This window comes from Lacerta agilis, chromosome 14 (assembly GCF_009819535.1).
Source record: "Lacerta agilis isolate rLacAgi1 chromosome 14, rLacAgi1.pri, whole genome shotgun sequence".
In the NCBI taxonomy this organism is placed as follows: Eukaryota; Metazoa; Chordata; class Lepidosauria; order Squamata; family Lacertidae; genus Lacerta; species Lacerta agilis.
Genome location: NC_046325.1, coordinates 22,461,541 through 22,476,058, shown reverse-complemented (window position 1 = coordinate 22,476,058; position 14,518 = coordinate 22,461,541).

Sequence of the window (14,518 nt, the reverse complement as noted above, 5' to 3'; positions counted from 1 at the left end):
TTTCAGGTACTTTTCCATCTTTAGCCGCAAGTTTCCCAGCGCCATTTCCCCCCGAATCAGGTGAAAAGATTACAATCCAATTTCTAAAAAGAGATATTCCGATATCTTAATTCCCCTCGCAGGGATTCAATCAGTCCTCGCCTGTCAAAAGGCTTCTAAACAACATTGTATCCACAAATGCAGCCGCAGCTGAAAACAATGTTATCTTCTCCTTTCAGCAAAGGGAGGAACGGGCTTCCTTTTACGTTCCTCCCGGGTGCCAATTGTCAATCTTTTAAATCCAATTGCTCCGTACTTACGGCATACGGGGTTCAATTTCTTTCCTTCAAACTGCAGAAGAACGACACGCTCATGCAGAAGAACGACACGCTCATGGTTGGGGCATTACCTCCACAGCCCGGCTCCGTGGTCCCTTCACCCCCGCGCCCCTTTTACAAGGGGAACGGGGGAAGGGTTCGGAGCCATAGTGGGCTCGCTGGAGAGCCCGTGCCGCAGGATGCTCGACCCGCGGTTCGGCGGAGCCCTGCTGTGCGGTAGCGGGGCTCCTACCCCCGGGCTGGCCTGGGTCGTCTCGCTACTGAAACGACCCACGACCGCCCAGCATGGCGTCCTCGCCGGAAGTCTAGCCTGAGTATTTTCATGTGGAATGTTTGTTTAAAGATGGGTGGGGCAGGTATAAATCTAACTATGTACTTGGTAGCAATCACAATTGTACTGGAGATTAGGAATCTCTCTTCCAAACCTCTTTCTCCAATACAGACAGAGACAGCCCCCTCTAAATAAAATTCTACTCAGCCACCCCATCCACCCATTTTAGGCCACCTAAATTTTGGGGGTCTGGGTGTTGCATGAAGAAGGAAGAGTAATGAATGGGTGTTTCAAATTTTAATGCCAGGATGCCATTCTCCTTTGTGATTGGCTAGGAAGGCTAGCCATATCCAGGTGTACTCCCTCCCTGAAACTTCCTCAAAATAAAGGGAAGAGCGTCTGTCTGTTCAGACAGAGTTTAGGGGAAAAAATAAAATTTAAGAAGTGTAAGACAGATCCATATTGTTGCATACCACTCCAGTCTCCAAGTTTGTGAGATTCCAGGGGTCCCAGGTGCTTACCCAGGGTCTCTGTTTCCTTTGGAGTGAGGCACAGTGGAGACTGTCGTGTCTATCGGCCAAGGGGTTTATTTGCACACATATATAACCTGAGCCAACGATGGAGGGGTTCACAGCATTAACATTCCAAGAGAGTCTTGCTGCTCCCAGAGTCGCATACTGGGATTTCAACGGAAATCAGGCATGGATCTGTCTTTCCCAGCTGCCCAACATGAAGTTTCCAGATTCTAGTTTATAGCTTCCAAGACTCAACTCTCGCCTTTGTATTTCTATTAATCAGTGAATTGAGGAAGGCGGCTCAACCCATTTGCCATATGCCACAGAACCACTCCCTTTGTTACCTTCATGGCCCATTATCTCACCAGGAAGATAGCTTGGATAATCCAGGAATTGAATGTGTGTTGCATCCAGGAATTATAAAGGGGCTTGACCACACAACATATCCCCCTGCCACACCCACAAAAATTCAATAACAATTTATTCATGAGGGCTGCGAAAGTGTTGTTATATTTATGGAAGTTTTAGATGTTTCATAACAGCAGGGATGCACAGCTATTATTTTCACTTCTGTTCAAAGCACCACCCCACAATGCCTCTGAAACCAAACTGTCAACTGTGACATGATTAATCCCACGGATTACACAGAGCCAACATCACTAGAAACATTGATCTACAAATACAGTTCAATGATTACATTGCATGAAAGCAGGATAGAAAATGGAGAATGACTGAATGTACACAAACAAACAAACAAACAAACAAACAAACAAACAAACAAACAAGGTTATAGTAAGGATAAAGAATTAATTTCCTTTTCCTGTTAGTTGCTTCTTGGTGTTTAGATCAGGTCTTAGAACAATGATATAGCATTTGGGGAAGAAGATGCAAGCCAAGAGGCCAGCGTTAGAAGCCAAGATGGCAAACACCTCTACTGCCACAATGTATTTCCCTTTTGTGCTCAGATAACCTGGAATAAAGGAAATCCAGACACTGCAAAACACCAACATGCTGAAGGTGATGAACTTGGCTTCATTGAAAGAATCAGGCAGCTTTCTGGCGAGGAAAGCAACAGTGAAGCTGATGGTGGCCAAAACGCCCAGGTAGCCAAGGACACTGTAGAACATGGTGATTGAACCTTCATTGCATTCAACGATGATGTGCCCAGCCAGAGAGTGTGTGTCAAGATCTGGGAATGGAGGAGATCTTGACAACCAAGAGGTACAAATGCCTACTTGGGTGAGAGAGCAGGAGAGAACAACAGCATTTGCTACCTTCTGCCCTAGCCATTTCCTCATTGTGTTGCCTGGCTTTGTGGCCAGAAAGGCCAGGATCACAATGATGGTCTTTGCCAGCACAGAAGAAACTGCAACCGAGAACACGATGCCAAAGGCTGTTTGCCGTAGAAGGCAAGTCACCTTCCCAGGTTTGCCAATGAAGAGCAAACAAGAAAGGAAGCAAAGCAGGATTGAGATGAGAAGCGTGATGGTAATATTCTGGTTGTTGGCTTTGACAATGGGGGTATTCCAGTTCTTCACAAATGTGTATATCACCATACCTGTGACCACAGCAAAGAAAAGAGCTATGAAAACTAAAATGATTCCCAAGGGCTCCTCATAGGTTAGGAAAGTTCTGACTTTGTAGATGCATCCATTTTTGTCCAGATTTAGATACTGCTCTTCTGGGCACTTGGCACAATTAATTGCATCTAAAAGGACAAAACACAGTATCATTAGGTCAACCCCACCCATTTCTATATCACTGTTCATTTCATGCAGAGGTAAAAAACATTAAGACTTAATGCTTTAAATGTGCTTATGTCTGCATTTTGCCCCCTGGTGTTGTTGGAATCCCTGAGCCCCAAACAGCCCTGACAATCTTCAGGAACGATTGGAGGTGGCATCTGACAAAACCTGCTGGGACCCACATTTGCTTTCCTTGATCTATATCAAAATGAAGAGATAGAAAGATATTTTTGGTCAAGGTTGAAAGTTTTTAAACTGGGTTGAAAGTTTTTAAACTGAGCAGAAAACACTAGGATTTTGCACTGTATTTCTCATTTCTCAATCTTAAACAATGATATGTTTTCACATCCATCTGTGCTGTCTCCACATCCATCTGTGCTGCTTTTTGGGGATCCAAGCCACTTGGTCTATTCAAAATGAAGCCAGGTTTCCCATTGAATGACTATGAATGTTCTCCTTTTTACCAAAGTGGATGAAATGTACATGCACAGGAGTCCCCCCCCCCAACAAATATAGGAAATAAACCTATTCAACAGAAGCTCATGTAAAGAAATCTGGCACAAGTTATGTCAATGCAAAGTTCCCCACTTCCAAGCTCTGTTGGAGTTGTGTTCCTACTGGCTGAACTGCTCTCAGTCTCTTAGGGGGAAAACAAGCCTTTTGAATACTCGTTTTGGTAGCTTAACTTATATCAGGTTACCAGGTCATGTGACCCAGCTGAATGGGTTTAGGATTTAGTCTGTACCCCACTGGCCCTGTTAGTTCCTCAGAATCCCCCCACTTTACAGGGATGATTATATTTGCTTTAGCTACTAATGTTGTCATGCTAACATGATCAGATTGGATTTGTATAGTGCATCTCATTTTATATTCATTAATCTTTATGTAACCATTCTATATCTTGTCTCTATATTCCATGAAACAAATATCTATATCTAATAGATATAGATATAGATATAGATATATGATACACATCCTAAAGAGTAACATAACATACCTGTTTCATTAGACATCATGTCTTCTGGACATGGGGCACAGTCATAGCAGCAGGCCTGTTTTCCCCGCCTGATCCATCTTTCTGCACCCAAGTGGGCAGCTCTCAACACACTTTGCTTGGGGTGGTATCTGATCATACAAAAAGTTTAAGAACTGAATCAAGACTCCTGTGGGTTTAGCATTTGTTGTTGTTTTTGTATCTGTCTGATGCAACAGATGACAGGGTGCACCTCTGAGGTGAAGTGAAACTGCATTTTTTTGGTATATTAACAGCACCAAAGTAACCTCTCTGGGATGGAATCATAGGCAGTGTGTATGAAGGTCCTGGTTTGCCAATATGACAAGACCCCACTCTTGATCTCTCTGATTTGGTCTAAAGGAATAAACCTCGGCCCAACCACTATAATCTCTGGATGCAGTACGTGTTAGGATTTAATTAAGGTTTGTGGGTTAAAACTGATTACTAGATCCATGTGTGTATTCGGAATGTGTTAAACTATTTTATTTCTCTGGAATTAGCATTGTTGAAACTTTCTGAATTGTGTACTAAACTTCCCAATCCACCAGAATCAACATGTGTTTCAAAAGATAATTTCCTTTGAGGTGTTAGCTTGGAGCAATGGGTTGTTAACACAGCACAAGATTAAAGGGCTAAGTGTGAAAAGGCTTTTGAATGAGCATAGAATAGACATTTGTAAGTAATGTGTGCAGAAGTGTAGTGCAGGGGGAGATAGGAGGGTCAATTAGGTGTTATGTAACCTAAGAAGGCAAGCTGCAGGGCAGGAATGCTGTTGGATCGATGGGAGAAGAAGGAGCCTCTTGGAATGTTGATGCTCTGACTCCTCCATGGCAAGCTCAGGTTGTATATATGTCTAGATAAACCATATCTCATAAAGACACCACAGTCTCTACTGTGCCTCATTGTCAAAAAGGAAAGAAGAGACCTTTGTAAGTGCACCTGGAAACCCCTGGAAACTTGAACTACTCAGAAATTGACTTGTGGCATATGATAATTCTTTCAGGGGGGAAAGATGCAATTTTGAAAAATGAGTTGAAACTGTGCATGTAAAAATACTGAAACCCAACAAACATCAAATACAGGTAGGTAGCCGTGTTGGTCTGCCATAGTCAAAACAAAATAAAATAAAAAAATTCCTTCCAGTAGCATCTTCCAGTGCACACGAAAGCTCATACCAAGAACAAACTTAGTTGGTCTCTAAGGTGCTACTGGAAGGAATTTTTTATTTTATTTTGTTTTAACCATCAAATAGTGTAAGCTTTAAAGATCACCTTACTCCATATATGTTCACTCATTGTGCAGATCTGCAGAACTCAAACTTTTACAAGTGTTGCACATGAACTAGGATTTTAGTTGTAGTGTTTTGCCTGGGGGTGCTCCTGGTTTGTTTGGTTTTTTTTAAAAAAAAAATTAAATTCATACCTGTTCCAATTTGCTATTCCACCTAATTATATCGTCTCTGAGGGTGAAACTGTGACTTGCTGAAATTTTTCCAACCTGGACTTTGAGGAATGACTTGTTTTGAAAAAGAACCCAGTTGAAGATATCATAGCCAGCTGAAACTTCTCCATTTTCTATCAAGACTTCCTGCCCAGCACCATTGTTAAAGTGGATATTTTTCAATAAAGAATTGACCTAAAGTGAGAAAGAATGTTATTGTGCCTCTGTAAATTTGAGCTTATTATATTGAATCTGTTTAAACTAGCATCTAGTCAGAGACAAATATTTTTAAATTAAAGCATGATATTGTAAGAAGGGCCTGTGGGTCTGGCCAAAGACCGATTTTGTCCAGAATCCTTTTCTCTTTTTTCCAGAGGCACTCCCTTTGCACAGTCAAAACATGACCATCATAGCTACAATCTCTTGACAGATTTATCATCTATTAATGTGTCTTATTTCCTTTCAAAACCATGCAGATTGGAGTCCATCACTAATTATTTTGAGTGTAAATTCCACAATTATGTGATGTGTGAAGAAGTACTTTCTTTTGGAATATTCTAGCACTGAGGATCATTGGATGTCCCTGAGTTCTAGTATTATGAGAGAAGGACAAAATGCTTTCTCCATCTACTTCCTCCAGACTATGGATAATTTTTCTAAACTGTTTTTATCTTATGCTAGCCTGTGGCTAAAATAAAGTTTGATACTGATACTGATTTTGCCACCTTTTACTAACCCATTTTTCCTAATAAAAAAGTCCCAAATGTTGAATCCTTTAGTCACAGGGAAGTTGCTACACTTCACTTATCATTTTGGTTGCCCCTTTTTGCAACTTTTTAAAGTCTACCATATCTGCTTTTTGGTGAGTGTGCCAGAATTGTACACAATATTTTAAGTACATTCACATAAGGGCAGTCTCCTCCAGATTCTCTGGTAAGACTGGGTTGGAAAAATTTTGACAACACAGCAAAGGACCTTTTACACCTTGGGCCATTGGCTGGCATGGGATTCTGTCCCCAGCCATGGAGTTATGGGGAATATGTACACCCTCTTCTCCTGGGATGTATCTCTCAAGTAGCTTGCATATAGGAAATGGTGTAAGAAAATAGCACAAGTCTTCACAGAAAACTTGTGTTTGAAAATGTCACACCCAAAAAGGACCACATTACTCCAAGGGGTGTTGGTGGGAGTTGACTTCTACTCCAATGTTGTAATTGTGTGGACACAGCTCTCCTCTCACCCCCCCCCCCTCCCCGGGCATGTCATGTCAGTAATTGGGGCGCTATAGGAAAATAGTTTACCAGATTAAAAGTTAGCTATGCCCATCCAAATGGAAGACACTGCACTGCACTGCCCTTCCCACTCTATACTTGAGCTCAGGACATTTTCCAAGTCAGCTTGATTTTCTGTGTGTGTGTGTGTGTGTGTGTGTGTGCAGTGGGCCATTTAAGAGTCTGTGACATAGAGCAAAACAGCACTTCAGGGAATTGCTGATTGAACTCAAGGAACTGGTTAATGGCATAGCCCAATTTGGAAACATGAAACCTCACCCTTAAACCTGGAAATACAAAGTGCACCCCTAGTATTTAATTCTCCACTCAAAGATCTCTAGAAGATAACTTGGCTATAAGATTGTTCTAAAATTGTAAGCGTTGGAGTTGATTCTACCTGCAGCAAGAAATTCATCAGAGTGGTGGGATTTACCTGCCATGGCTGAAGATTCAAGTGTTTGAATTTGCCTTTATCCATCATTAGCATTTTACTTGACACATCAGTGGCATGTAAAGCATGAGCTATTGCATAGACAGCATTGTAGACAGCATAGCTCTTGCTAGTAATATCCATGTCAAACATATATGCAGGCAATCGTTCTAGTTTTTCCTTTCCTTTACATCTTCTATCATATTTGCAACGTGAAAACTTTCCACGAGAAAGTGAACAGTAAAATGCATATTGCCAGAATAAACAGAGAAAGGGCATCACTGATTCATCAGGTTTTAAGTTCTTGAGAAAATTCTCGAATCCAGGAACGGGATCTGTCTGAACTGAGAAATACAAGGTGCCATTGAAAGTGTCATCAAAACCACGGAATACACTTGTTTCCTTAGTGAAATCCCACCGAGCTGTTGTAATCCAAACTTTCCTAAAATCAACAGTTTCGAAAATTTTACGTACTCGTAATCTAAGTTTTAAGTCCCATAGAGAATGGTAACTTCCACTGACAATAAACACACTGACATCAGACTGAAGTGCTGCATCAATCCTTGACGTTTGTCTGGTGGATTTCCCACCGTAGGCAAGTTCCACTTTTTCCATCTTGAGCAATAAGGCAACACAAATGCTATTCTGGGTAAGCAGAGGTGTTAAAATCTGCACAAAGCTTTCTCCATCATCATCATCTGAAACAATGATGCCAACCCATGTCCATTGAAAATGAAGGAGTATCTGGACAATTCCAACAGGCTGAATTGTTTCACTTGGTGCCATTCGATATAATGAAGGAAAATGAGCTTTACTGTTCAGTGTTGTGTCATACGCTCCATAAGTGAGCTGATGCAGGAAACATGGCATATTAGAACTTGAAGTAATAACAATAAAATGCCCATCAAGTATTTAGTAATACTATCTTTTCCAGCATATTCTTTAGAAATAATGTTTTCAATAATCTCAATACTACTTCCACACAGACAAACACACACATAATATGGGATTTGCAACCGAATATTTTTTGGCTATTGTTCTAGCAGAATAATTGAGAGACTAAGCTCAACATAATGCAGTACATATTACATCCGAGTAAATGTATACAAAGATTTGGGCTGTTAATTACTAATTGCATAAGCTTACTTGTATGTGTGGACTGGCTAATCTTCAGTTTTCACAGTACAGTGGTACCTCTAGTTACGAACTTAATTCATTCCGGAGGTCCGTTCTTAACCTGAAACTGTTCTTAACTAGAGGCGTGCTTTCACTAATGGGGCCTCTTGCTGCCGCTGCACCTCCAGCACACGATTTCCGTTCTCATCCTGGGGCAAAGTTCTCAACTCGAGGTAACTCTTCCAGGTTAGCTGAGTTTGTAACCTGAAGCATTTGTAAACTGAGGCATTTGTAACTTGAGGTACCACTGTACTTAGGCTTAGTTACAGATTCCATCCATGAAAAGGTGTAGATAAGGAGACTGGAGACACTGCACCAGGCTCTGTCCCAATTGGCATATTCCCATTGTCCCTTCATGCAATATCAAAAAATGAGACAGCTGCACATGTGTGGAATCTATCCCTGGTTAGTGGGTTTGAGGGCAACCGGCACAGCCATACATCCCCATCCACATTATTTAATCATTATTATTTCTTTGGATTTTTTTAATTAAATATTTTCTTGATTTACAAAAATATGTGCAATCTCTCTCTCTCTCTCTCTCTCTCCTCTCTCTCTCTCTCTCTCTCTCTCGTATTTTTCCATATAACATTTTAACATGAAACTTTTTCATTTTTTTTTAAAACAGTACCCTTGAAGATGAGCTATAATTTTCCTATCATAACTGGCATGATTCAGCAAGATTACAGTAATTCACAGTCTCTGTGATATTTGTGTGAGGTTGGGAGTTGTAGTGTCTTGCTTATCCTTATTTATATTTATACATCCCTGCATACACAAGCTGAGATGCACACACATAGACACACCTGTGGTATCTTGTACTGATCCAAGATGGTGGCCATCTGGTAGGCATCTTCAACACTGAGACCTCCAATGACAGACAAAACATCCTTATTCATATCATAATTATTAATTGCATTCATTTGCTTTGAGAACAGTGGGTCCAGGATGGTCTCATACGTACTTTTTGCATCAAAAAGGTTGTCATAGATGTGGAAACCCAAAGTGGCATTGGGCAACAGCCTGGGATTCTTATTGATCTCATGAACGGCAAAAATCAATGAGAGGACCTGCTGATAATTATGAAGCACTGCACTACAATGAAATAGACAAGTAGTCATAGACTATTATATAGATTATTTTCACTCTCAGTTTCATGTAGAAAGTTTGCTGTTCACCTGATCCACATGAGAATATGAAATGAGTGTTAAGGAACAAAAGGAACTTGGAGGTATTTAAGTAGAGGTTGGATGGCTAAGTGTCATGGATGCTTCAGCTGAAATTCCTACATTGCAAGGGGTTGTACTGATGGCCCTTGGAGTCCCTTCCAACTCAACGATTCTATGATTCTCTGGCTGTAGGTGTGGAAACATGAGTGATAGGGAGAATATTCGATGAGGCATGATGTTGTCGAAATTGAATCCCTTTGAGGAAACCACTTTGAGGTTTTTCTTTGGTATCAAGTGGTATATCTATTGTGGTATCTAAAATAAATACAAGCATGCATTGAGTGTTCCCCATTGAGATTAGTGGCTGAACTGTGCTCTTATTGGTTTTTTTTTTTCATGGTTTGATATTATATGAGGAAATAATATTAATCAAAGCCCAACATGGAACTCACTACTGGTGTTCAGACATCCATAAATTGGAATACTGTATAAGGCTACTTTCTTTGGCTCCACAAGTGGAACTAATATTATTATACCAGATGCTTTTCTTACAAATCCCAAACACCATCATCTCTGGCATTCCCTTTACTGGACTTTGTTTCCCCCTTGTTTTATTAATGAATGTCAAGTAAAGAAATGACAGCACACTGACTAGCAAAAACAGAACAGATGAAATTGTGGTATCGTTTCAATCATCTACTTCAAAAACATGTTACTGAACAACATTTTTATTAGTGTTGCCATACATTGGAGAGCAAAAAAGAGGGCAACCCAAGCCGTTGTCAGCTGAAGATGGGGAAAGAGGCACCTGGGTGCACATGGGGCTGCTGCTGCTGCTGCGCCTGCGAGCCTCTTTCCCCTGCTTGGCTGTTGTGTACAGAGCAGCCCAAGTGAGCCCAAGCCCGGCAAGCTTGAGTCCAGTGAGCATGATCATGAGCAAGCTTGAGCTCAAGTGAACCCAAGTCTGAAGAGCACGAGCAAGCATGACTAAAAACACCCAGTTACAGGTAGGTAGCCATGTTGGTCTGCCATAGTCAAAACAAAACAACAAAAAAAATCTTCCAGTAGCACCTTAGAGACCAACTAAGTTTGTTCTTGGTATGAGCTTTCGTGTGCATGCACGAATCTGAAGAAGTGTGCATGCACACAAAAGCTCATACCAAGAACAAACTTAGTTGGTCTCTAAGGTGCTACTGGAAGGATTTAAAAAAACAACAACAACCAGACATTTCCTTTAAAATGTAAAAATCCACCCAGATGGGCATGTTGGCCCCCCAAAAGAGGACATGTCCAGGTTTCCCCAGACATATGGGAACCCTATTTTTATTCTAATATATATATATACATACATACATATACACAAAGGAATATATAATGCGTTCTTAGGAAATCAGGGGTTCACAGAATTGTAGACTTCTAAGGAAGCATGAGCATCATCTAGTCCAAATTCCAGCAATGGGAATCTTTCAACCAACATAGAGCTCAAAACCACAACCCTGAGTTTAAGATTCTCATGCTCTACCAACTGAGCTAAGCGCGGCTTGTTAGGAGAGCTTTTGCATGACACATCGATGAATTCCATTCCAATGTGCAACTGACCACAAATGTTTGACCCCAAAATGATGAAGAAAAGGTTGACAAACTACAAGAACCCTCTGAAACCTTCCCACGGCAAACAAGGAAGGAAAAAAAATGCTATCTTATTTGTCCAATCTCTCCCCCTTCCTCCCCTTCTCTCCCATCCACCATGGCTTCTGGCAAAATGGCTGCTGCAGACCAGCAAACACACACACACACACACACACACACACACACACACACACACACACACACCAGAGGAGGGGGGGCTTGTTTAAGACTGCTTATTTTTGTACAGTACTAGATGCATGTCCTGCTGCTTGTATATCTGAATCTGCAGATTGTATAGCAAGGTTTGGGTACTAAATCGTCATGTTTGAATAAGTGAACATGTATAACAAGCATTTAAATTGCAGGATATTTGTGCATATAGATGGCAATTTTTCTCTTGGAAACCATTTCAACTTGCAGCATATGACTCACCTATTTACAGACTCACTTCTCAGCAAAAGCTTACCATTTTGCCTCCCAACTTTTTAACTTAATTTCAAGTTATTTTTTGTGTGTGGAAGCTAATGCACCTTTCAATCTTGTTTTAAAAGCTTAGCAACTGTATCTATTCAAACTATGTTTGTTATTTCTTTGTCAGTATGTATAGCATTTATTTGCTGCAGTGTTATTTCCCAGCAATGCTAATCTTAAAGCTCATGTAATATACACAGCCACCCACACACATCCAGTCCCACCCTTCCCCCCCAAAAGCGTTGTTCTTATGCAATTCCACTTCTATTCAGAATTTCCATGAATGAGTTGGGCATTGATATAATATGCTCTGATAGTCACTGCACTTCTGGGTTTCCTTAAAAAAGGGGGGATTCAGGGGAAAAGAGTATTCAGGGCACTTCTGGGTTTCTTAAATGCAAGTGTGTACTGCATGAACTGCGGTCATGCACAAATCACTCTGTGAACAGCCAACCAAAATCATAACTGGGCAAATTTAATTCAAACCAAATACTTTTATTGGCATCACAGTATAAAACGTTTCAAGGGTGAAGCTGTCAAGAGTTATAAGATCACACTGTGATCGTGTGCACTTAGATATTCTGCTACACCCTGTCTGTTTCCCGAAAAAATGGCTCGCTGGGAACCCTTTGTCCCAGTCTGCCAGGAGAAACCTCATTTGACTTCTTCTTGGAGTTATGGGCTGGAGGTCCAATATTTTGCTCATCATCAGTTGGTGAAGTCCACTGTGTAAAGAACAATCTAAGAGAATGTGATCCATTGAACCAGGTACTTCTTGGCTGCAGACATACAAACGGGCTTGATATGGGGTGTGTGAGAATCTGCATTTGGTCACTGCAGAAGGGAAAGCATTTAGTCTCGCAAGCACGAAGGCTCTTCGATGGGAAGGGAATAGTAGATCCTTTAGATATTTGGCACAGGTTCCATATTGAATTTGTACTTCTAATCAGTGAAGAAGAACTTACCTATATGCTTTGTGATGATTATCTGGGAGATTTTTAAAACTGAGCCAATCAAATTTAGGAAATATGAGAGAGAAGATCCCACCAATTACAGCATCTCCTGGTTGATAGAAATTGTCCTGGATGCTTCTGTTATAACTGCATCCATCTTTTATGTCTTTAGATACAAGAGAAGGGAGAAGCAACAGTAACAGCAGCAACAGCAATACCCATTGAAGTGCAAAGATGTGCCTCCCCAGCCCACAGCAGCATGCTAACATTCTGAACTACACCCCAAGCTATAGTGCTTCCCTAGATTAGACACACAGATGAAGTTTCTCACAAGAGGCACACAAGCAGAACTGTGGAAAAAGGGACCAAAATAACAGGAGACATATTTAGCCCAGCCTTGAAGGAGATGAACTGATGATAAACAGTGACTTCAGCACAATTCAGTGTTGCATCACCCATCATTTTCAGTTGAGCTTTTTCTTTCTTCTTCTTCTTACAAGAATTGGAATTAATCATAGTAATTTTGAAAATTGCAGGCTAGCTAAGCAGCTCCCTGATCTCATTGAATCTCTTTCTTTACTTCGGGGGGGGGGGTCATGTTTACAAGATCATTACAGAAAAGTTTTAGGTCCACCATAAGGAAATATGAGGAAAGTTTCCTCCTGTTGCATTGCACTGAACAGATTTGTTTCTGGATCTTTCCCAGCTTAGCTAGGGCTGTGCTGACCTCAGCCTTCAACCCAGCTCTGTTGGGCCTCAGTCAACACCTTTGCATACAGCTGTGTATACCTGCTGGCATCTGTATTCCTACCTGCTGGAATCTTTTGTTCCACAAAATGGCATCCTCCATGATTTTTAATTTTTGACTTGCTGATTTCCCCCCTCCCCCACTGGAACTCTCAGAGCAGAGTGATTGGGGAAAATAAACCAATTGAAGATATCATAGTAACCAGATGAAACCTCTCCATTTTCAATCAAGATTTCATGTCCAGCACCATTATTGAAGCAGATGTTTTTCAGGGCAGCATGGAGCTAAATTGGCAGAGGATAAAATTAATCTGTTATCCTAAACTGGTTTAATCTACTACTCTATTGTATAACATTTTGCAATTAGACATGAATACTATACATATGGGATGCAAGGAGTTCTCCACAGCTTCTTTTCAGCTGACTTCCTTTCAAAAGTGTGAATTCTTAGTCACTCAGAATGGTGCTGAATGTGACTTGCAGACAATAATGGAGAAACAGGGCATAGATGCTCATGTTTCTATGGGTTTACCATCATACACTGTGCACCATTGTGCACTCTTTTTATTTAGTCCTCCACCCAAAGCTCTCCAGATGTTTCTTGTCTGTAATAATATTATAAAGTTTTAGTATCATATCCAATTGTAGTCAAAGTAGTTTCATGGAAATTAATAGTCCTAAATTGGTAATGTTCCTTAATTTCAATGGGTCAACTCCTGATATAACATTAGTTATCAGACTTCTTCTTCTTCTTCTTCTTCTTCTTCTTATTATTATTATTATTATTATTATTATTATTATTATACCCCACCCATCTGGCTGGGTTTCCCCAGCCACTCTGGGTGGCTCCCAACAGAATATTAAAAACACGATAAAACATCTAACATTAAAAACTTCCCTAAACAGGGTAGCCTTCAGATGTCTTCTAAAAGTCAGATTTCATCTTTGGCAAGAAATTCATTAGAATAATAGAGCTTACCTGCCATGGCTGAACATTCGTTGGGCCTCCTTGCAGCCTTGTTCTTTGTCTTGACCCATGAATGGAATGTAAAGCATGTGTTGTGCTATAGCGTAGACAGCATTGTAGACACTATAGCTCTCCCCAGTCATATCTATCTCAAACAGAATCACAGGTGCTGTTTCCAGCTCCTCCTTTCCTGTACACCTTTCACCATATTCACAATGTGCAAAGTTTTCACTGGGAAATGTACTGTCTCATTCACTTTTAGTAAGTACTAGAAAAGTTTACTTCTATTGCACTAGTGTGAACATAACATATAATATAACATTCATTGAATGTCAATAGCATAATGTTCCTCAAAAAATAGGGACATTCTGTTCATAACCCAATTATGTAGGTCCAGACAAG